Source organism: Sorghum bicolor, chromosome 5, assembly GCF_000003195.3.
Source record: "Sorghum bicolor cultivar BTx623 chromosome 5, Sorghum_bicolor_NCBIv3, whole genome shotgun sequence".
NCBI lineage: Eukaryota > Viridiplantae > Streptophyta > Magnoliopsida > Poales > Poaceae > Sorghum > Sorghum bicolor.
Window position 1 is genome coordinate 21,850,934 of NC_012874.2, and position 25,272 is coordinate 21,876,205.

Genomic DNA, 25,272 nt, shown 5'->3' on the forward strand with positions numbered 1-25,272 from the left:
TGGAAGAAGCTCTGTCCCAAGCTCAACAGGAAGAAAGCCAGCTGCTTGAAGCAATCAAGATTCTTGAACAAGAGCAAAACATCCAGGCTCGTAAAGCACTACAAATGAAGAAGAAACTAAAGCCAGTGGAAGGCTCTGCCGATGGTGACATGAGGGAGATAGAAGAAGCCAATCAGATCCGTCTGCGCGCCATATCAACGATCCAGACTCTGTTAAACATGTAAATCCTTCATCAGCGGCATGCTCTGCTCTTTTCTTTTAAACACTCCTGACTATTTTGGTCTAGCTGATAGGATTGTTATCGGCACCCTTTCAAAACACTAAGTCCGGCCCCAGATACAGTTTGATCTAGCCGATAGGAATGTTATCGACGCTTAAACTTTTATGCATCGACCCATATGCTGGGGTAATATCTCTTTAAATATTTGTCGTTCAATGCTCTGGGAAAGTCAACTCCTTCGAGAGTTTCTAAGATATAGGCATTGCCGGGAGCAGATCGATTTATCCGATAAGGACCCTCCCAATTGGGAGACCACTTCCCAAATTTGAGCTTTTAGTCCCGATCGGTAAGATTAGTTTCCATACTAAGTCTCCATTGAAAAACTCCTTAGCCTTTACCTTTTTATCATACCATCTGGCGACTCTCTTCTTATTTTCTTCTATACTTATCAAAGCCCTTAGCCAATGCCCTGCTAGATTATCCAACTCGTCTGTCATCAAAGTAGTATAATCATCGGCAGTCAATTGATCTTGAAAAGATAATTGCCTAGACCCAGTTTTAATTTCCCAAGGCAGCACTGCATCATGTCCATACACCAACTGATAAGGTGAAACTTTGATCGACCCATGACAAGCCATCTGATATGACCATAAAGCTTCATTCAACAACGTATGCCACCTCCTAGGATTTTCTTCAATCTTCCGCTTAATGAGTTTGATAATTCCTTTGTTAGATGCTTCGGCCTGCCCATTAGCTTGAGCATAATAAGGAGAAGAGTTTAATACTTTAATTCCCATACCGATTGCAAACTCATCAAACTCCCCTGACGTAAACATAGTACCCTGATCGGTAGTAATTGTTTGAGGAATTCCAAATCGGTAAATAATATGCTCTTTCACAAAATCAATCATATTGGCCGATGTGACTTTCTTCAAAGGAATAGCTTCCACCCACTTGGTGAAATAATCGGTGGCAACCAAGATGAATTTATGTCCTTTGCTTGATGGAGGATAAATCTGGCTGATTAAGTCAATAGCCCATCCCCAGAACGGCCAGGGCTTTATAATAGGATTCATGACCGATGCAGGTGCTCTTTGAACATTGCCAAATTTTTGACACCCTTTGAAATTCTTGAAACAATCTTCAAGTATAGTCGGCCAATAATATCCATTTCTCCTGATCATCCACTTCATCTTAAATGCCGACTGATGTGCTCCACACACTCCTTCATGGATTTCTCCCGTCAAACTTTTAGCCTCATCATCACCTAAGCACTTGAGAAGAACTCCATCAATTGTTCGATAATACAGTTCATCTTCAAGGAGCACATACTTGGTGGCTTGAAACCGAACACGCCTTTCAACCTTCTTGGATGGATCTTCTAAATAATCAACGATCTCCTTCCTCCAATCATCGGCACCGATTGCCGATAACATGTTAACCATAGGTTGATATCCTGAAGCATGCTGAGCCAACCGATTAGCTTCCTCATTATGTAATCGAGGAATATGCTCTAGTCGGAAATCTCTGAATTCCCTCAATAGTCACATACTTTTTTCATAGTAAGCTATGAGGACTTCGCTTCGGCATTCATAGCTCCTAGCTAATTGATTTATAACCAGCATAGAATCCCCGAAGACTTCAACAGCATCAGCATGGACTTCTCTTAACAATTCCAACCCCTTTATTAAAGCTTGATACTCGACTTGATTATTTGTTGATGTGGCAACAGTCGGCAAGGAGAACTCATATTTCCTTCCCCGAGGGGAAATTAATACTATGCCGATTCCTACCCCCCGGTCACACGTGGATCCATCAAAGAAGAGCGTCCAAGGTACAATTTCCGAAGTCTCCACTGCACCGCAATGTAGAGTCACAAAATCAGCCATAATCTGTCCTTTAACCGCTTTAGCCGATTCGTAACACAGATCAAATTCCGACAGTGCCAAGATCCACTTACCGATCTGACCACTCATAATCGGCATAGACAGCATATATCGGACCACATCATCTTTGCATTAACAGTACATTCAGCCGATAACAAATAATGCCTCAACTTAATACATGAGAAATATAGGCATAAACATAACTTTTCAATGACTGAATACCTGGTCTCAGCATCAATCAACCTTCTAGTTAAATAGTAAATTACACGCTCCTTCCCTTCAAATTCTTGAATCGAAGCTGAACCGATGACCATCCCATCGGTAGATAAATATAATCTGAAGAGCTTTCCCTGCTAAGGTGGGATCAGAACTAGAGGATTTACCAAGTAATTCTTGATTTCTAGGAAAATATTGAACACGATCACCAAGCCTATCATGTACACTGAGTCTGCCCCCCAGCCGATCATGAACTGACGCTCTTCCCCTAATCGTCCCACTAAACTGCCGATCATCATTATGATAGCGCCGATCGGATCTGTCATACCGATCATAACCATTGCATTTAGGGCAATCTCTAACAGTGGGTAATTTAATATTCTGCTCCCAACAATGGATGAGGAACGGGCAGTTCCAGTGATCTCTATGCCGATTCCACTCCTGTCGGCATCTTTATTCTTCCCGACGATAGTCTTCTTGCAGGCGCCGATACGGATCTTCACGTTGCTGCCAAGTTTCCCGAGGCCTTCTATGAGTTATAATAATACCGGATCAGAGAGGCCTTCCTGAGCTATTTCTTTCTTGGATCAAGCCTTTCCCTTTGGCATCGGCAGCAGTAATTTGGTGCTGAGGATCTACCGATGCACTCTTTTCAGCTTCTTCCGACGTCAAAACCTTGGTCTTTCCCTTAGCATCCAGCATATTTGTTGGGAAAGGATGTTGATCCATCTTCATCGGCTTCTGTGCTTTAGAACTATCAAACTTTATTCTCCCAGATTCTATAGCCGATTGCAGCTGTTGCCTGAAAACTTTGCACTCATTGGTGCTGTGAGAAGTCGCATTGTGCCACTTGCAATATTTCATCTTCTTTAATTCTTCAGCCGATGGAATCACGTGATTGGGTGAAAACTTGATCTGGCCTTCCTGAAGTAGAAAGTCAAATATTCTATCTGCCTTAGTGATATCAAATGCGAACTTCTCCGGCTCTTTATGCCCGAAAGGGCAAGACATTGGCTTCTTGTTTTTTACCCACTCTGCCAAACCGATGACTAGCTCCTCATCAGAATCCGAGCTTGTTGCTTCATCAACAAATGACACTTTTTTGTTCCATGCTCTCTTGGGCTCAAAAGGTCTGATATCCTGATAAGAAATTCTCTGCACCAAATGACTTAAGCTTTCGAACTCTTGAGAGGCATACTTGTCCCTGACTTGTGGCAACAAACCTTGGAAAGCTAAATCGGCTAGCTGACGATCGTCCAAAACCAGACTATAGCATCTGTTTTTGACCTCCCGCAATCTCTGCACAAAACTTTCAACCGATTCATCATTGCGTTGCTTCAATTTGACCAAATCGGTGATTTTCTTCTCATGGACTCCAGAAAAGAGGTATTTATGGAATTGCTTCTCTAGATCGGCCCAAGTAATCACTGAGTTAGGAGGCAGTGAAATAAACCAGGTGAAAGCCGATCCAGACAAGGATGACGAGAACAAGCGAACCCTCAAGTCGTCTCTGTTAGCAGCCTCGCCACATTGGATGATGAACCTGTTGAAATGCTCCATAGTTGACGTATCATCCTGTCCAGAAAACTTAGTAAAATCCGGTACCTTGTACCGATTTGGAAGTGGGATTAAATCATATGCAGGAGGATACAGTGTCCGATAAGAGTAAGTATTGACTTTAGGTTTTATCCCAAACTGGTCTCTCATTACTTCAGCAATATTGTCGGCCCAATAAGCATCGGCATCTTGCCGATTAGGTGGTTGAGGATCTGGCGCCTGCTGATAAACCTCCACGTGTCGCTGAGGCACACGATCTGCATGGAACATAGGATTGATCATCTGACTACCAAACTGTTGACTAAGATTCATCGGCTGGTTGACCATCCCTTGATTTTGGAACCCAGGTTGGATCTGGCCTTGTTGAAACCCTGTAGCCTGATGATTCTGTCGAGGCATCTGTGGAAAGACTTGCTGCCCTGTCCATCCATTGTTGGCATTCATCGGCATAAACCCTGCCAATGACTAGAAATTGAGCATCATCATCGAGTTGACATACCCCGGCTGAGTCATAAACGTCTGTTGCGTCGGCATTGAATCTGCCGATGTGTTAGGCATCTGGAATGTTGGAGCTTGAGAATTCCTAGTGTAAGGTCTTGCAATAGTAGTTGTAGTATATTGGGGACTCTGATTCATCGGCATGTTTGGAGGTGCCGATGCCATAGGAGCCTTGCCTTTCACATCAGTCATTTGAGATGCGCCGGGTGTCTTCAACATGAACTCTGGTGGCATACTAAAACCCCACCAGTTAGGAGGAACAGATCCCGACATTGTTGACACCAATAGATCTGTGGTCAGCTTGGTTGACTCGTCTGATGTTGATGGATTGGCTAGCATCGGTGTGGATTGTGCATTAGTGACTCCTAACGTTCTTGGAGGAACGACATTTTCTATAAAGAGCCAGAGAAGTTCACATTTGATATCACTAAAGGTGATAGGATATTGACTTTCTACTTCCGGAAGGTTAAATCAAGTTGTCACCCAATCATGTGATCCATCGGCTGAGGAATTGAAGAAGATGAAATATTGCAAGTGGCACAACGCAACTTCTCACAGCACCAATGAGTGCAAAGTTTTTAGACAACAGCTGCAATTGACTATAGAATCTGGGAGAATCAAATTTGATAGTTCCAAAGCCCAGAAGCCGATGAAGATCGATCAACATCCTTTCCCAACAAATATGTTGGATGCTAAGGGAAAAACCAAGGTCTTGACATCGGAAGAAGCTGAGAAGAGTGCATCGGTAGATCCCCAGCATCAAATTACTGCTGCCGATGCCAAAGGAAAAGGCTTAATCCAAGAGGGAACTAACTCAGGAAGGCCTCCCCGGTCCGGTATTGTGATAACTCATAGAAGGCCTCGGGAAACTTGGCAGCAGCGTGAGGATCGGTATCGGCGCCAGCAAGAGGATTATCGTCGGGAAAAAGAAAGACGCCGTCAAGTGTGGAATCGGCACAAGGATCATTGGAATTTCCCATTCTTTATCCATTGCTGGGAGCAGAACATCAAGCTGCCCACTGTTAGAGATTGCCCTGAATGCAATGGTTATGATCGGTATGACAGATCCGACCGGCGCTATCGCGGTGACGATCGGCGATTTAATGGGCCGATTAGGGGGAGAGCGTCCGTTCATGATCGGCTAGGGGGCAGACTCAGTGTGCATGATAGGCTTGGTGATTGTGTTGAATATTTTCCCAGGAATCAGGAAGAGCTTGAGGAGATGGCTAATGCACGAGTTCCCGATGAGTTCATATTTTGTAGGGACGCCAATACACATCAGATGGAGTCAAGGGAACATTGTCGTCCATCGACAAGGCAGTCACCCCTTCCCCCATGGTGTCCAGTGGGGTTGACTAAGACACGGAAGAGGAGACTGCAGCGTGAGAGACGGGAAGAGCTAAGCAAGGGTGAAAATTTTGGTCAGTCTGGGGATCAGCGACCATTAGATCCTAAGGGGAAAGGGCCATCAGCAGATGTTAACATGGTATTTATGTTGCCGATGGAATTCCTGGCGCCATCCAGTGATGACGAGAAGTTGGAGTTTTCCGACCAGATAGCTCAGTTGGCTCTGGATCCGATGACAGCCATCTTTGCAAAGCCTACCGACAATGAAAGGCAGCATCTTAAGGCTCTGTTTGTCAAAGGGAGAGTTGATGGTCAACCGATGACCAAGATATTGATTGATGGTGGAGCTGCTATCAATATCATGCCATATGCAGTTTATCGGAAGCTTAGAAAAGGAGATCAGGATTTGACCAAGACTGATATGATGCTAAAAGACTTTGAGGGAAATGTGTCTCCGGTTAAGGAAGCAATATGCGTCGAGTTGACCATCAGCAGCAAAACCTTATCGACAACTTTCATTGTGATCAGTGGAAAGGGTGTGTTGACGGTCCTTAAGTATCAAGTTTAATTATCAAATAAATAAAGAAAAGGATCCAAATGAAATCAAGATCTAGACTTAGGGTTTTATCTGATAGAATTCCACGAGTTTTGGTGTTTGTCTATTTCTGCAGGGGGTTATCAGGAAATATGGAAGAAAGGCCCACATGTCAGGATTACGTAAAGATATTAACGTGCTGCGCAATTATCTTACATCTAGAAGACTCCAGAAGCCACGAGACCGAAGCGGAGGTGAAACGGGGCCAGACCCTGGGCGGCCGCCCAGTTGGTCAGGGCGCCCGCCCACCCCCTGTGTCCAATCAGGACTCTGCTTTGCGGGAAGTCTCCACCGACCTAAAGGATGAATCTAAACCATACAATCTATGTCGGTTTGATCCAAGGGCCCATATTCACTTGAAGGGACTATAAAACCAGACCCCCTGGCCCCTGGAGGAGAGAGCCTCTCAACCCTAATTCATTGTTTCATCAAGGGAGAAGAAGCCTCTGATCAAGATTACAGCCACCACATCAATTAGACATCTAGATTAGCATAGCTACATAGGATTAGAACTAGAAGGAGTCAATCTTCGATTGGTTTCCGGATCTGTCAAGAGGATTCTTGGTAATTCTCTAATTGTGCTTCTAATTACTTTCTAATTGTCATTGTTCTTCAATATTATGAATATGACTTTGTTCTACTTCAATATATTGCTTATGACTTTGCTCTACTTGCTTATATTCAAGATTATATTGTTCTTAGTTTATCATAGTTATGTACTTGGCTTAGTTAGATACGATCTATATACATGCTTAGGATCGTATAGCGTTTATCCATCGGATCCATGGGTAAATGATAGATATTGTGTAGGCGTGGTGCTTATACCGTATTTATCTGCGATTGTACCGAATATGCCAGATCGTGGGGTAGTTCGTGATAGTGACAGCTTCATTGATTCTTATATAGTCCCCCTCTCGTGTATTGGGCTGGCAGAGCAACATTATTACAGGGGAGTGATTGCTATGTTTCTCATGTTCCTTGCTAATATCACTATGCATGGGCGTAGTCTTGTCTCGCAATGATTGCTAAGTATGCTTGCACTAACTATGATAATGCTAGACTATATAGTTAAGAATAACTTAGGAAATATTCTTGTAGTTCGTTCTAATACCATGCTAATGACTTTCTAGAGTATCTAATTGAGGTGCTTATCATATTTATTATGTGGCTAGATCAGATTAGTTATCCTTGTCACTATTATTATTTCATATATCTTTTATGTGACACTTATCTGTGGGGGTATAAACCCCTATACCCTCATGGGCCTATATGGGCCGCACCATCAGAGGTGGCTCGGCCCACAGGATGAAGACGTGCGGCGCACGACTGGTCGGCGTGCACCGCAAGGCTACAAGATTTTGTACCAAATAGGATACTTTACTTGTAACTCTGTCCCTTCACGATATATAAGGAGGGGCAGGGGTCCCCTAGAGGACAGATCATACATACGATTCTCTCAACACAAATCAATACAACCAGACGCAGGACGTAGGTATTACGCCAACTCGGCGGCCGAACCTGGATAAAAAGCTTGTCCGTGTCTTGCGTCACCATCGAGTTCGTAGTTTGCGCACCGTCTACCGATAAACTACTACCATGGGTATACCCCAAGGTAGACTGCCAACCAGCTTTCGTCGACATTATCCTTGTATGAAGAGTTAGATATAATGTTCTCAATTATACATGCAATGATAGATGCTCAATCTCATATTCTATTCTGTAATCATTAGTGATGATTTCTAATCCCTTCCCAGTGGTAAAAATATAAATAACGATACCTGGAATACTTCCCGGTTAAAATGCTGCATCGGTATTAATCTGTGCGCTTGCAGATCCCATTCATTATTTATTTAGAAGAGCAATTGCATATTTCAATACCGCGTCTCTCATATCATGCTGGGGATGACAACTTGGCTTAAGTGGTGTGAGGGATATGTTTGGCATTTTTGGCACCGTTGCTAGATTTAGAACTTAGTCTACTTTTAGTAATGATGTTAAGAATACCCAACAAGCATTTTTGCGCCGTTGCCGGGGAAGGTTGATTACCAATCAGGAATGGAATAAAAGATTTTGAGTTATCATTCGCATCACTAATATGATTGAGCTTATCTATTCTCTCATACAGTTTTACCCCGATATTTTTCTATTTTATCTTATGCAGGGGAATGTATGAATAGAAGACATCTTCCAGGGAATTTTGTTGATGATCCTGAAGCATTATTCAAGAAGACGAGAGCCAAGCTAAAGAAATCATCAACACTTCACGAAGAAGCTTCATCCAATCAAGAAGATCACCGGAACTTGTCTTCAGAGTTCGAAGCCATGGCGAACAAATCAATCCGCGAGTTCACAGCTCCCACTACGGACAACATCCGCACTGGACCTGCTGCAGAGATCGATGGCAACTTTGAGCTCAAGCCTGGACTTATCAACATGGTGCAGTCCAACCAGTTCTGTGGGAAGGCACACGAAGATGCTAGTGCTCATTTACAACACTTCCTTATTTGCAACACATTCACCATAGCAGGTGTTTCCAAGGACGCTATACTACTTCGCCTCTTCCCATTCTCATTGTTAGGAAGAGCGAAGCAGTGGTTCTACGCTACAAAGGAGAAGAATACTACGTGGGCACTCTGCTCAACAAACTTCCTCGCTAAGTTCTTTCCCATGGGCAAGACCAATGCTCTCCGTGGGAAGATTACAAGTTTTCAGCAACAAAATGATGAATCTGTTCCAGAAGCATGGGAGCGCTTTCAAGACTACATCCTAGAATGTCCCCATCATGGAATGGAGAGTTGGCTATTGATGCAGACATTCTATCATGGGCTCAGCAACAGTGCCCGAGAGACCATGGATGCTGCAGCTGGAGGAGCATTCTTATCACTTACTATACCACAAGCCACAGCTCTTGTGGAGAAGATGGCGTCCAATCAAAGCTGGAATGAAGAGAGGACCCAGACACGCAAGAGAGGTGGAGGTATGCATCAGCTGAAAGAGGTAGATATGCTGTCTGCAAAGCTAAACCTGCTCATGAAGAAGCTCGATGATAGAGCTGGAGACAAGAAAGAAGTTATGCACATCTACGACTCTCACATGACTTGTGAGGAGTGTGGAGACACTGGACACTCAGGCAACCACTGCCCTGAGATACTTGAGGATGTGAACTACATCAACAACAACAACTACTACTACAACCGTCCTCAACAAAATCAAGGTTGGAATCAACAGAGGCCTAACTACTCAGGTAATTATCAAGGTAACAATTCTTACAACAATAATAATAATTTTCCACCTTTGAGAGAGTTAGTGTCTAATCAAGGAAAGCTAATGGATAACCTATCTAAGAAATTGGCATCTAATGATAAAATGTTAGAAAATATAAATAATAGGATGGATAATTTTTCTGCTGCCATCAAGAATCAAATTAGCTTTAATAAAATGATTGAATCTCAGTTAAATCAAATAGCTGCTGCTGTTCCTACTACTAACCCCGGTATACCATCACAACCGGAAGGATTAGAATCTGCAAATCTTGTAGACGTGTTTGATGCAGGTAATTGGAGTAACCCCGTCACTGAATTTTCTACTGACCGTCTGCCGATCAAGAGAGGCGATCCAGGACGCCCCGTCATCCCGATCTCCATCGGCATGGTGGACTTCCCAGAAGCACTCTGTGACTTTGGCTCTAGTGTCAACATTATACCCAGGGTACTCTATGAGAAATTCTTTACATATCCTTTATTAGAGACAACCATGTGTTTGCAGTTTGCAGATCAGACGACAACTTTTCCAAAAGGAATAGTGAGGAACCTTTGCGTCCGAGTTGGTACCTTATATGCCCCAGCAGACTTCGTAGTGGTAGAGACCGGAAATGATGAGAGAGCACCTATCATCCTAGGGAGGCCATTTTTGAACACCACGGGAGCTATCATCTACGCAAGTGCTGCCAAGATCAGTTTCTACGTCAAAGGGAAGAAGGAGACGTTTTTCTTCAAGAACAAGACTACACAAATTCAAGATCAATCCAGACGTAAATCAAGGAAGAGGACCAACAGGAGAAACAGGAACAAGCAAGTGTGGACCGAGTCAGCTAAGATGGTCACTGTAGTTCATGGAGGCCAGGACCATCAACTTAAGTCACCGTTTTTGACCAAGAAGGACGACCCAGGAATGCCAAGCATCTACTGCTCCATAAATGGATACAACTTCTACAAGACGATTTGCGACACCGGATCGGGCGTCAACATAATGGCCGCAGTCACCTATCGGCTCTTGTTCGGGACCATACCACTAAGACCAACATACATTCAGCTCCACATGGCAGATCAGACATTCCGAGAAGTCAAAGGAATAGTATCTGATGTCCCAGTCAAAATAGACGATCGCTTTGTCTACACAGACTTTCAAGTTGTTGACATGGGAGAAGACGAGTATGATCCACCCATCATCCTTGGAAGACCGTTCCTCAGCACCGTTAAAGCGATTATCTACATTGGAACCGGAGAAGTCCATATGCACTTCCCCTCAGAGAAGGTACGCCGTTATTTTACTGACCCTGACTATATCGTTGAAGAATCTAAGCAGGTCAGAAAGAGACGCAACCGTAACCAGAGGAGGTAGATCATCAAGGACGGATGGGCAGACTATGAAGGAGAAGTTGTAAGGTCAGAAGACGTAGAGTTTAAACAGAATTATCCAGAGGAGATTGAAGCACCGAGTCAGGTATGGAAAATGAAGATAACTATACAAGAAGAGGAGGCACTGCCGGAAGTACCGACTACGCCACCCAACGAACCTCAGGACGATTAAGAAATTGGAGAGTCCTGTTCGGAGGACTTAAAAACACCGAACACCTTGCCAAGAGGTAAACTTGGTAGTTACCCTTTCCCTTTCAGTTATTTCAAATAGTTTATTTAGTTAATCATGCTCATGCTGTCTTAAAAAGAAAATAAAAATATGAAAAACATTAAGCCCCATGTGAGTATACGAGTGGCATAAAACCCATAAGTACATTCACTGTGGAGGCATAAAAATAAAAATAAATATTTTTCTGCTTTATAAAATAAAAATATAAAAACAGGGAGTAATATTTATCAAGGAGTCTCAAGATAATAAAGGCTAGATATTTATGCTAACACTTAATCAGTTCCACAAGCTTTGTTGTCTATTTGAGCTAAACAGAATTTAAGAATCAAGAATACTAGCAGACGGAGGACATTCTAATCGCTGTCAGAATGCTGCTGACTTTCAACTACACCTCTGCCGCCTGCTAGCTACATCAAGAGAAATTACGTCAAAATTCAGCTTGGGGGAGAGCACCCCCATTTATCTCGATAAGTATTTCTATCTATCTTTATACTTATATTATTTTAGAATATTAAAATACACATAAACTATGGGAAAACCAAATAAAGATTTTATGCTTATATATGTCTTTTGCTTAGTGTGTTTAATAAATAAATAAAGTGGCTATGCTAATCTGTATCTAACTAAAACTTAAGCATGGATATGATAAATAGTTGCTCTGCCTAATTTGCAAATTTTAAGTTCCCTCTCAAGTTTAGATATAACTGTTATAATTTAAAGCTTGCTCTAGACCTAAACTTGTGGGATGAAAACTTGATCTGAAGTCTAAGTTGTTAACGGATACGATATGGGAAGGTTGAGCTGCTGTTTATCTGTTCCTAGAGATGCTAGAATTCTGGAGAATTTTATCTTTGAAAATCTTTAAAATGTTGCATGACGAGTTCCTGTATGATGAGAGCTTAAATTCCTACCACAGCCATATATACATGCTTGCTAGATTTTGAGCCACACATTTACTATTTACTGCTTATGAGCATTGAGTGTGGTCAAGCTGTGTAGACCCTTAGGAGCTTGTCATGTGGTTAAATCAAGATTTCACTTGCACGTTCACTCATATATGCTACTTCTACTCCGGAAGTACCATCCACATATATCTACCCATTCCATCTCCAGAACCACCTAAAAATATTCTACTACCTAATCCGGGAGAGAATAACCAAAAATATTTCTGTTTTCCCTTTGTAAAATAAATGCTCAAGATATCTTGTTACTACCACTTGCTATATTATCTCAAGAGATGAATGCTCTAAAAAAATAAAAAAAAGGAATAATACGAGGAAATAAAAAGGAGCAAGTGCTCGGAACCTCGAAAGAAAAGAAAAAGTGAGACGAGAGGTAAAAATGGACAAGTGTCCGACAGTAGAATTAGGGGTGCAAGATACCCACCTGAGAGAAAAGAAAAAGAAGAGCATCTCATTCTCCTCATAAAGTTTCAAAAGCAAGGAAGGTATGTATCCCCTCAAAGAGCAAAAGTAGAATTAGACTTCCACCACCATTATTTTCATCATTGTTATCACCATCATCACCATACACCATTCATTCGCCACACATGCACATCTTGATTAAACTTATTGACTTGTTACTTTGGATCCATGGTTTGACTATGCAATAAATGTCTTGTAAGTATGTATACTTTATCTCCCACCTATGAGCTCCAGATATTAAAGCCTTATTAGAGTAGGGTGAGAGAAAAGGCAATGTCACTATGCCTCATACCACAAATACCACATATCTTGAGAGAAGGCATATACCATCACTGCCTTGGTAAGGATCCAAAAATACCACAAAAGAGAGACCTGAGAGAATCATACAAGGAATCTCTGAGTTTTATTTGAAAATCTGCAAAAACCCCAGAGCTATAGCTGATCAAGAATAAGAGACATGGCACTTGGCTAGACTATTCTATCTTTTAACCACTCAAGACAGAAGTGACGGTTACGAGTCCCATGGTGGGGGTAAAGTAAGTAAGTTTTAAGTCTTGACAGTTTACTCTAACTCCGAGATAAGATCTTATTTAAAAGCATGTGTACCGTCAAATTTTTAAATATAATGCAACAACTTATGATCCATAGCTGAGTCTATCCTTGCTCAGGGACGAGCAAGAGGTAAGCTTGGGGGAGTTTGTTGACGGTCCTTAAGTATCAAATTTAATTATCAAATAAATAAAGAAAAGGATCCAAATGAAATCAAGATCTATACTTAGGGTTTTATCTGACAGAATTCCACGAGTTTTGGTGTTTGTCTATTTCTGCAGGGGGTTATCAGGAAATATGGAAGAAAGGCCCACATGTCAGGATTACATAAAGATATTAACGTGCTGCGCAATTATCTTACATCTAGAAGACTCCAGAAGCCACGAGACCGAAGCGGAGGCGAAACGGGGCCAGACCCTGGGCGGCCGCCCAGTTGGTCAGGGCGCCCGCCCACCCCGTGTGTCCAATCAGGACTCTGCTTTGCGGGAAGTCTCCACCGACCTAATGGATGAATCTAAACCACACAATCTATGTCGGTTTGATCCAAGGGCCCATATTCACTTGAAGGGACTATAAAACCAGACCCCCTGGCCCCTGGAGGAGAGAGCCTCTCAACCCTAATTAATTGTTTCATCAAGGGAGAAGAAGCCTCTGATCAAGATTAGAGCCACCACATCAATTAGACATCTAGATTAGCATAGCTACATAGGATTAGAACTAGAAGGAGTCAATCTTCGATTGGTTTCCGGATCTGTCAAGAGGATTCTTGGTAATTCTCTAATTGTGCTTCTAATTACTTTCTAATTATCTTTGTTCTTCAATATTATGAATATGACTTTGTTCTACTTCAATATATTGCTTATGACTTTGCTCTACTTGCTTATATTCAAGATTATATTGTTCTTAGTTTATCATAGTTATGTACTTGGCTTAGTTAGATACGATCTATATACATGCTTAGGATCGTATAGCGTTTGTCCATCGGATCCATGGGTAAATGATAGATATTGTGTAGGCGTGGTGCTTATACCGTATTTATCTGCGATTGTACCCAATATGCCAGATCGTGGGGTAGTTCGTGATAGTGACAGCTTCATTGATTCTTATATAGTCCCCCTCTCGTGTATTGGGCTGGCAGAGCAACATTATTACAGGGGAGTGATTGCTATGTTTCTCATATTCCTTGCTAATATCACTATGCATGGGCGTAGTCTTGTCTCGCAATGATTGCTAAGTATGCTTGCACTAACTATGATAATGCTAGACTATATAGTTAAGAATAACTTAGGGAATATTCTTGTAGTTCGTTCTAATACCATGCTAATGACTTTCTAGAGTATCTAATTGAGGTGCTTATCATATTTATTATGTGGCTAGATCAGATTAGTTATCCTTGTCACTATTATTATTTCATATATCTTTTATGTGACACTTATCCTTGTATGAATAGTTAGATATAATGTTCTCAATTATACATGCAATGATAGATGCTCAATCTCATATTCTATTCTGTAATCATTAGTGATGATTTCTAATCCCTTCCCAGTGGTAAAAATATAAATAATGATACCTGGAATACTTCCCGGTTAAAATGCTGCATCGGTATTAATCTGTGCGCTTGCAGATCCCATTCATTATTTATTTAGAAGAGCAATTGCATATTTCAATACCGCGTCTCTCATATCATGCTGGGGATGACAACTTGGCTTAAGTGGTGTGAGGGATAGGTTTGGCATTTTTGGCATCGTTGCTAGATTTAGAACTTAGTCTACTTTTAGTAATGATGTTAAGAATACCCAACAGGGTGCTTATAATTTGCTACTAGGGAGAGATTGGATTCATGCTAATTGTTGCATCCTGTCTACAATGCACCAATGCTTGGTTCAGTGGGTAGGTGACAAGATTGAGATTGTCTCGGGAGACTCTTCTTATGTCATTGCATCGGCAGAAGCAGATACCTTTGAAAGAACTAGGTGTATCTCGGGAGAGATTTTGGAGAAGGATTTCCTCAAAGTTGCCGATTATGAAATTCCACCGATCCAAGCAGTCGGTTCTCATGAGGAGTTTTAATGGATAGGTTCGCCGATGATGGAAAATTAGGCCAGGGATTCATATCGACTGATGACTTGATAGAAGTAGATATAGGTAGTGGTGATAAACCTAGACCTACTTTTATTAGTGCTAAGTTAAATTCTGAGTGTAAACAGCAGTTAACCAATTTGTTAAAGGAATATAAATATTGCTTTGCTTGGGATTATACTGAGATACCTGGTTTAGACCGATCAATTGTTGAACATCGGTTGCCTATCAAGTCTGGATTTCGGCAACATCAGCAGCCAGCTCGCCGATGTAATCCTAATTTCCTTCCTGATATTAAGGCCGAAATAACCAAGCTTATTGAAGCTAAATCTATTTGGCAATGCCGGTATGCCGAATGGATTTCCAATGTTGTTCCAGTCTACAAGAAAAATGGGAAGCTTCGGGTTTGCATTGATTTCAGGAATCTTAATAAAGCTACACCGATGGATGGATACCCAATGCCAGTTGCCGACCTGCTAGTAGATGCTGCGGCTGGGCATCGGATCATCAGCTTTATGGATGGCAATGCAGGATACAATCAAATATTCATGGCTGAAGAAGATATTCCGAAGACAGCATTTAGGTGTCCTGGTCATGTTGGGTTGTTTGAATAGATAGTCATGACCTTTGGTTTGAAAAATGCTGGTGCTACTTATCAAAGGGCCATGAATTTTATCTTTCATGAGTTCATCAGCAAGCTGGTGGAAATTTATATTGATGATGTGGTGGTTAAGTCTGGAGATTACAAAAAACATCTTGCCGATTTGCGAAAGGTGTTAGAATGCACAAGGAAGCATGTTTTGAAGATGAATCCTAACAAGTGTGCGTTTGGTGTATCGGCAGGACAGTTCCTTGGTTTCATGGTACATCAAAGGGGGATTGAAATTAGTAGGAGGTCTATTGATGCTATCAACAAAATAGTTGCTCCTACCAACAAAACTGAGCTCTAGTCCTTGATCGGCAAAGTAAATTTTATCAGGAGATTTATATGTAACTTGTATGGTAAAATTCGTGCTTTCAGTCCTTTACTCAAATTGAAAGCCGATCAAGAGTTCGTATGGGGGAAAGAACAATAGTTGACCTTGGATGAAATCAAGAATTATTTGGTAAATCCTCTAGTTCTGATTCTACCCCAGCAAGGAAAGCTCTTCAGATTGTATTTATCTACCGATGGGATAGTCATCGGTTCGGCTTTGATTCAAGAATTTGAAGGGAAGGACCGTGTAATTTACTATTTAAGCAGAAGGTTGATTGATGCTGAGACCAGGTATTCGGCTATTGAGAAATTATGCTTATGTTTGTATTTCTCCTGTATTAAGTTAAGACATTATTTTCTATCGGCCGAATGCATTGTTGTTTGCAAAGATGACGTGGTCCGGTATAAGCTATCTCGGCCGATCTTGAGTGGCAGAATCGGTAAGTGGATTTTGGCACTGTCGGAATTCGATTTGCGTTACGAATCGGCTAAAACGGTTAAGGGACAGATTATGGCCGATTTTGTAACTCAACATTGCGGTACAGTGGAGACTTTGGAAATTGTACCTTGGACGCTCTTCTTTGATGGATCCACATGTGACCGGGGGGGCAGGGATCGGTATAGTGTCAATTTCCCCTCTAGGAAGGAAGTATGAGTTCTCCTTGCCGATTGTTGCCACGTCAACTAATAATCAGGCTGAGTATCAAGCTTTGATAAAGGGGTTGGAATTACTAAGGGAAGTTCATGCTGATGCTGTTGAAATCTTCGGGGATTCTATGCTGGTTATAAATCAATTGACTGGAAGCTATGAGTGCCGAAGCGAAGTCCTGATAACTTATCACGAAAGGAGTATGCAATTATTAAAGGAATTCAAAGATTTCCGGTTAGAGCATGTTCCTCGGTTGCATAATGAAGAGGCCAATCGGTTAGCTCAGCATGCTTTGGGATATCAGCTCATGTTAAATGCAATATCGGCAATCAGTGTCGATGATTGGAGGAAAGAAATCATTGATTATTTAAAAGATACGTCCAAGAAAGTTGAGAGACTTGTTCGGTTTCAAGCTACCAAGTATGTTCTCCTTGAAGATGAATTATATTATCGAACTGTTGATGGGATTCTTCTCAGGTGCTTAGGTAATGATGAGGCTAAGAGTTTGATGGGAGAAATCCATGAAGGAGTATGTGGAGCACATCAGTCGGCTTTTAAGATGAAATGGATGATTAGGAGGAATGGGTATTATTGGCCGACCATACTTGAAGATTGCTTTAAATATTTCAAGGGGTGTCAAGGATGTTAGAAATTTAGCAATGTTCAAAGAGCACCCGCATCGGCCATGAATCCTATCATCCAACCTTGGCCGTTCTGAGGATGGGCTATTGATTTGATTGGCCAGATTTATCCACCATCCTGGAAAGGGCATAAGTTCATCTTGGTTGCCACCGATTATTTTACCAAGTGGGTTGAAGCTATTCCTTTGAAGAAAGTTACATCGGCCAATATGATAGATTTTGTGAAAGAACATATTATTTACTGATTTGGAATTCCTCAAACAATTACTACCGATCAGGGTACTATGTTTACATCAGGGGAGTTTGATGAATTTGCAATCGGTATGAGAATTAAAGTATTAAATTCTTCTCCTTATTATGCTCAAGCTAACAGGCAGGCTGAGGCATCTAACAAAGGAATTATCAAGCTTATTAAACGGAAGATTGAAGAAAATCCTAGGAGGTGACATACGTTGTTAAATGAAGCTTTATGGTCATATCGGTTGGCTTGTCATGGATCGACCAAAGTTTCGCCTTATCAGTTGGTATATGGGCACGATGCAGTGCTACATTGGGAAATTAAAACTGGGTCTAGGAGACTATCTTTTCAAGACCAATTGGCTGCCGATGATTATGCTACTTTGATGATAGATGAATTAGACGATTTAGCAGCACATCGGTTAAGAGCATTGATAAGTATAGAGGAAAATAAGAGGAGAGTTGCCATATGGTATGACAAGAAGGTGAAAGCCAAAGAGTTTGCCGATGGAGACTTAGTATGGAAACTAATGTTACCGATCGGGACTAAAAGTTCAAAATTTGGGAAGTGGTCTCCCAATTGGGAGGGTCCCTATCGGATAAATCGATCTGCTCCTGGCATCGCTTATATCTTAGAAACTCTTGAAGGAGTTGAATTTCCCAGAGCATTGAACGACAAATATTTAAAGAGATATTACCCCAGCATATGGCTTGATGCATAAGAGTTTAAAGTGCCGATAACATTCCTATCAGCTGGATCAAAGTGTGTCTGAGGCTAAACTCAATGTTTTAAAAGATGCCGATAACAGTCCTATCGGCTAGACCAAAATATCAGGAGGATTGGGAAGAAGAGAGCGGGGTACGTCGCCGATGAAGAGTTCACATGTTCAACAGCGCCTAGATCGTCGATATGGCGCGCAGACGGATCTTGTTGGCTTCTTCTATTTGCTTCACGTCGTCATCGGCAGAACCTTCCACTGGTTTCAGCTTTTTCTTCATCTGCAGTGCTTTGCGGGCTTGGACATTTTGCTCTTGTTCAAGAAGCTTGATCGTTTCTGGCAGGTGGCTTTCTTCCTGTTGGGCTTGAGACGGCTTCTTCTACCTGTTTGAGTTCTGCCAACAGGGCTTCCCTTCTCGCCGGTAGATCAGAAATCTTTTGCTTCAATACATCTCCTGAGGATGTCAGGATATCGATGCTCTTGTGCTTCTCATCGGCAATGAGCTTTACTTTCATCATCTCTGTTGACGGTCCTTAAGTATCAAATTTAATTATCAAATTAACAAAGAAAAGGATCCAAATAAAATCAACATCTAGACTTAGGGTTTTATCTGACAGAATTCCACGAGTTTTGGTGTTTGTCTATTTCTGCAGGGGGTTATCAGGAAATATGAAAGAAAGGCCCACACGTCGGGTTTACATAGAGATATTAACGTGCCGCGCAATTTTCTACCATCTAGAAGACTCCAGAAGCCACGGGAACGAACGGGAGGCCGATCGGGCCCGGGGGTAGGGCGCCCGCCCAAGTCTCTTGGGTGCCCGCCTAGCTACAGTAACCAATCAGCTTCAACTTCGTGGATCATGCTCCACCGACCTAATACTTCAAGGAAAACCACACGATCAATGTCGATTTGATCCGACGGCCCAAATTCATCTGAAAAGACTATATCACCAGACCCCCTGGCCCCTGGAGGAGGCCCCCCTTGATAATTATTCATTATTCATAGACAGATCAAAAGCTAGGGTTTAGAGATGAGAGCTCTCCTCTCTTCTCGAAACTAGAATAGATCTAGATAGTAGCAAGATGGAGAGCGAAGGAGGATTAGAGGAGAGGCCGGCCTGTTGGTTCTTCCTCCGGTTGTACTTCGTCATGATCAAGCTCTAATCAAGCTTGCTCATGGGATGACTCTGGTAATCTACTTCTAATTCATTATGCAATTACTAATTATGTATGTTCTGGTTCACAACTCTTTTGAGTACTTTAATCTATAGGACGCTATAGGTGAGAGTTGTAGTATAGGTGTAAGCGTGGTGCTTAGATCTAGATTACTTGTGGATATCCCCTGTCTAGCTGGATCGTGTGGTAGGCCGCGTAGGTGACAGTTACGTTGGTCCTCTGTAGTCCACCTCTCGTTAGCAGGACGGGTAGGGTTTATCGGCCTAAGGATAAGCATCCTTTGTGGTGTACTCTTATCACGTGGTTCGTCCCAGACATAGACATACCCCTTTGAAGTAGAGAAACCATAGTTATCCTCTCTATTCTGCTACCATCGCCCATATACTAGATTGCTCTACTCTCTACTCTATATTTACCCATTGTTATCTTACCTTTAATATTGTTCTTATTCAGTTCTACCATCTTTCCTATTTACACTTATCTATTTATCTTGGTTAAGTTAGAGCGTAGTTGGTTCTCCCGTTTCCCTGTGGATACGATAAAACCTTTAACCGGGTAAAAGCTTCAACGGTATCCGTGCGCTTGCGGATTATCTGTGTGCGTATAAATACCATAGTACATTCTAGTGCCATGCTGGGGATGACAACCTAGTATTCAAGTGGTGTTAGCAAGTGTCAACAAGCATTTTTTGGCGCCGTTGCCGGGGAAACGGTTGCTGAGTTGACTACGAACTAGCTTAATCATTTTCTAAAAAAAATATTTTCCTTTTATCCTTTGCCTCATCTCTGCTAATCTTTCTTCTTATCTAATCCTTGATCTCTGGTCTATCATGAATTCAAACATGTCTATCTACGAATTTCATAGACCTACGGGCACATATCTCGAACCACCATAATCTTCAAAGGCTATCATAGCATCTAGTTTTGAGATAGACCCCGAATACATAGAATTTGTTTAAAAACAACCTTTCTCACAAGAAGGTGAGGAAAACCCATACACACACCTAAGAGAGTTTTATCGAGTCTGTGACCTCCTTCGCATAGAAGCAATGTCCGATGAGACCCTTAAATGGAAGCTCTTTCCGTTCTCTTTAACGGGAAAAGCTAGACATTGGTACAAACTCAAAATAGGGAGTGTTCATGGAGATTGGAAGGAGTTACATAATAGTTTTCTTTCTAAATATTTTCCAATCTCTAAAGTGGTGGAACTTCGGCGTAAGATTATTTCTTTTAGACAACTGGAAGAAGAATCTCTTGGCAAATCATGGGACCGCTTTATTAACCTTACTCTCACTGGCCCAAAGCTTTCTATTCCAGAAGAAGTTCTTCTAATTCACTTTTTTGAGGGCCTTAGTGGGGAAAATAAGCAAACCTTGAATACAGCCTCTAGAGGATCCTTCTATCACCTACCTGCTAGTGAAGCTTGGAATTTGATTGATTTATTAAGTGGAAAGTCTCCTAGCTTTTATATCCCTAAGAAAGAGACAGAACCAGTTGCTAGACAAGAAGAAGAAGTTTCAATAGCCAGATCACAATCACTTCAATCCCAAACTTTAGCTATCGATCCTAAACCATCAATACCCCAAAATTCTCCAAGGGAGGAAGGAATTCCGACCTTAAATCTTTCAGATACTGATGGTTTAGACTTCTGGTTCCATAAGAGACCTTCAAGCAGGGATAATTCAAATCCTCGCAATAATGGTTCTCTTAGAGAATGTCCTGGTTCCTGTTATGAAGAAGTCGAGGATGACATATCAAGTGAAGGAGAGCTAAGCCATATTGAAAATTCTAACACCTCCCCTTTCCTGATCACAAGTTCTAAATGGCTAGAATGTGTAGAATGGATGGATAAGGAAGAAGCCTTAATGAATTCTGACTTTGGTTCAATTTCAAATGGTGAGTTCTTGACTTCCTTTGAAGATGGGATTCATCCAACTATAGAAGAGGACATAAGTGAGACCAATCCAGGAGAAACTCCGAACATTCAGATTGGAGACGAAGATAACATTAATGAGCATAGAATTTATTTCATAACCACTTCATTTACTCCATGCTCATATGAAACATCTTCCCAATCTATTGGTCTCTCCAACATCACCACATTTGAGATATCCACCCCCCTCTTCCTTTCTATTTATAAAAACATTAAAAGGGCAGTTGTCGATGCATATGTCTATAATAAATATTGCAGATCTCGTTGAGTTGATCTTGATTTAGGTCAGCGCTGGAAGGGAAACCACTTCGCCGACATAAATTGATGGTTTCCCAAGGACAAGCTTGGTGTCCTAAAATAAGCACTGATCAGATCGTAACATGAGTTTTTAATTATCTGCAACATTACCTTGTGTATTGAGCATATAAGGATAATTGTAAAAATATTCCTTCGGGTATTCTTGTCACTAACCTTTCCAGGATTGGAGCAAGAAGATCGGATGAATGACAAGCAAGTATAAGGTATGTCCAACCAATCATCATGCAACACTGAATTAAATTCATCCAAACTTGAATTCTGCAGAATTCAAGCTTGGGGGAGTACTTTACATAAAAACATCCTTTGCCATGTTGCTATGTTGGTTGTCCCTACATTTAAGACATGCTCAAATTGTTAAATACTAATCACACTACTTCATCTCCACTTGAGTAGATCTCTATAAATGCTGTCATGTTACCTTTGTCTATTTAGTAGTAAGTGTTAGTTTGGAAGTACTGCACATACTTCTATTGGCTTTTAAATTAAGCATGGTGCTTAGGTTAAACAACCTTCCTTAATCTGATTAGACATGGAGTCTAGTTCGGTTATTGAACTAAAAACTGCTTGTGTAGACATTGGTATATTTTTGTCAGACAAACCCCTGCAGAAAAACTTTCAATATCGATTTGGGAAGTCCTGAGATAAACTCACATCAGAGACGAAGAGAGTGACACATGAAGTTTAACAATTTGCACAAGAAAGATGTAGCTCATAAGAGATGATCCATGGAGGTTGCCACAAACACGATGCACAACCGCTAAGAAAGGAAAGCTTCCACAAGGTGATACTATACCATCACTCTTCAATTAAGGTAACATCTTAAGGTACGTGATTATCACTTTTATAAGCTTCTCCTTGGTTCTGGCATTCATATAAATAAAAAAGACAAACATGTATGATTTACAACTCTAGATTAACCAACCCAACTGATTCAGCATGTTTAGTCCCTTAATCTATGATCCCACACTCCTAATCATATGAGCTAAAATGTTACATATTTAATCATTGAGAGATAAAAGAAAAGGACATATACATAGATAGATTATCTTTCGATAAGGTTGAGCGATCTGATCTGACAAATGTTATAAGTGCTATACTCATGAACTTTTCATCCATCAACTTTGTCTTGCTCACTATGCTTAGGGTTAGAGAAGAACAAATACACTTTAGGTTCTGTTGGTGTTTTCCACCAACAGGACCCATGCACTTGATCTCTGCCTTGTCTCTATGAGCAGGTACACTTCGAGCAAAACATAGAGGAGTTTTATAACTCTCAGACTCTACCAAGTGAAGGACCTGGATCTAAAAGCACAAACACACTGAGCAGGATACTGCCTGCGCCGCACTTCGAACTGCTGGGCAAACGAAGAGGTGCAGACGTCAAGGTCCGCACCTGAATCAAATGACGCACCTGAAGAATGAACACGGTGAGAAGTCTTGTTAAGAAGACTTAAAACATTGAACCCTCGCCGAAAGATAAGATCGGTAGTTATCCATATTTATCCTTACTGCATTCTCTTTTCCCTTTAATTATTTACTTTCCTTAAATAGATTATTAGTTAATCATGCTATCTTGAAAAGAAAATAAAAATGTTAAAAAAATACTAAGCCCCATGTGAGTATACGAGTGGCATAAAACGCATAAGTACCTTCACTGTGGTGGCATAAAAATAAAATAAATATTTCTTTTCTGCTTTATAAAATAAAAATATAAAAACAGGAGTAATATTTATTGAGGAAGCTCAACATGATGAAGGCTAGATATTTAAGCTAACACTTAATTAGTTCCACAAGCTTTGTTGTCTATTTGAGCTCCACAGAATTTAAGAATCAAGAAGACTAGCAGACGGAGGACATTCTAATCGCTGTCAGAATGCTGCTGACTTTCAAATACACCTCTGCCACCTGCTAGCTACATCAAGAGAAATTACGTCAAAATTTAGCTTGAGGGAGAGCACCCCCATTTGTCTCGCTAAGTATTTCTATCTATCTTTATACTTATATTATATTAGAATATTAAAATACATAAACTATGAAAAAAAAAATAAAGATTTTGTGCTTATATATATATTTTGCTTAGTATATTTAATAAATAAATAAAGTGGCTATGCTAATCTGAATCTTAATAATAAAACTCTATATGATGAATAGTTGCTCTGCCTAATTTGCAAATTTGAAGTTCTCTCTCAAGTTTAGACATAACTGTTATAATTTAAAGCTTGCTCTAGATCTAAATTTGTGGGTTGAAAACTTGATCTAAAATCTAAGTTGTTAACGGATATGATATGGGAAGGTTGAGCTGCTGTTTATCTGTTCCTAGAGATGCTAGAATTCTGGAGAATTTTATCTTTGAAAAATCTGTAAAATATTGCATGATGAGTTCCTGTATGATGAGAGTTTAAATTCCTACCACAGCCATATATACATGCTTGCTAGACTTTGAGCCACACATTTATTATTTACTGCTTATGAGCATTGAGTGTGGTCAAGCTGTGTAGACCCTTAGGAGCTTGTCATGTGGTTAAATCAAGATTCACTTGCACGTTCACTCATATATGCTACTTCTACTCTGGAAGTACCATCCACATATATCCATCCATGTCCATCTCCAGAACCATCCAAAAATATTCTACTCCTAATCCAGGAGAGAATAGCCAAAAATATTTCTGTTTTTCCTTGTGAAATAAATGCTCAAGTTATCTTGCTACTACCACTTGCTATATTATCTCAAGAGATGAGTGCTATGAAAAAAATATACGAGGAAATAAAAAGGGGCAAGTGCCCGGATCCTCGAAAGAAAAGAAAAAGAGTGAGACGAGAGGTAAAAATGGACAAGTGTCCGACAGTAGAATTAGGGGTACAGGATACCCACCTGAGAGGAAAGAAAAAAAATGAATGAAAGATAGAGCATCCCATTCTCCTCATAAAGTTTCAAAAAGCAACGAAGGTATGTATCCCCTCAAAAGAGCAAAAGTAGAATTAGACTTCCACCATTGTTATCACCATCATCATCATACATCATTCATTTGCCACACATGCACATCTTGATTTGGCTTATTGATTTGTTTCCTTGGATCCATGGTTTGACTATACAATAAATGTCTTGTAAGTATGTATACTTTATCTCCCACCTATGAGCTCCAGATATTAAAGCCTTATTAGAGTAGGGTGAGAGAGAAGGCAATGTCACTATGCCTTATACCACAAATACCACATATCTTGAGAGAAGGCATATACCATCACTGCCTTGGTAAGGATCCAGAAATACCACAAAAGAGAGATTTAGAGAGTCATACAAGGAATCTCTGAGTTTTATTTGAAAATCTGCAAAAACTCCAGAGCTATAGCTGATCAAGAATAAGAGACATGGCACTTGGCTAGACTGTT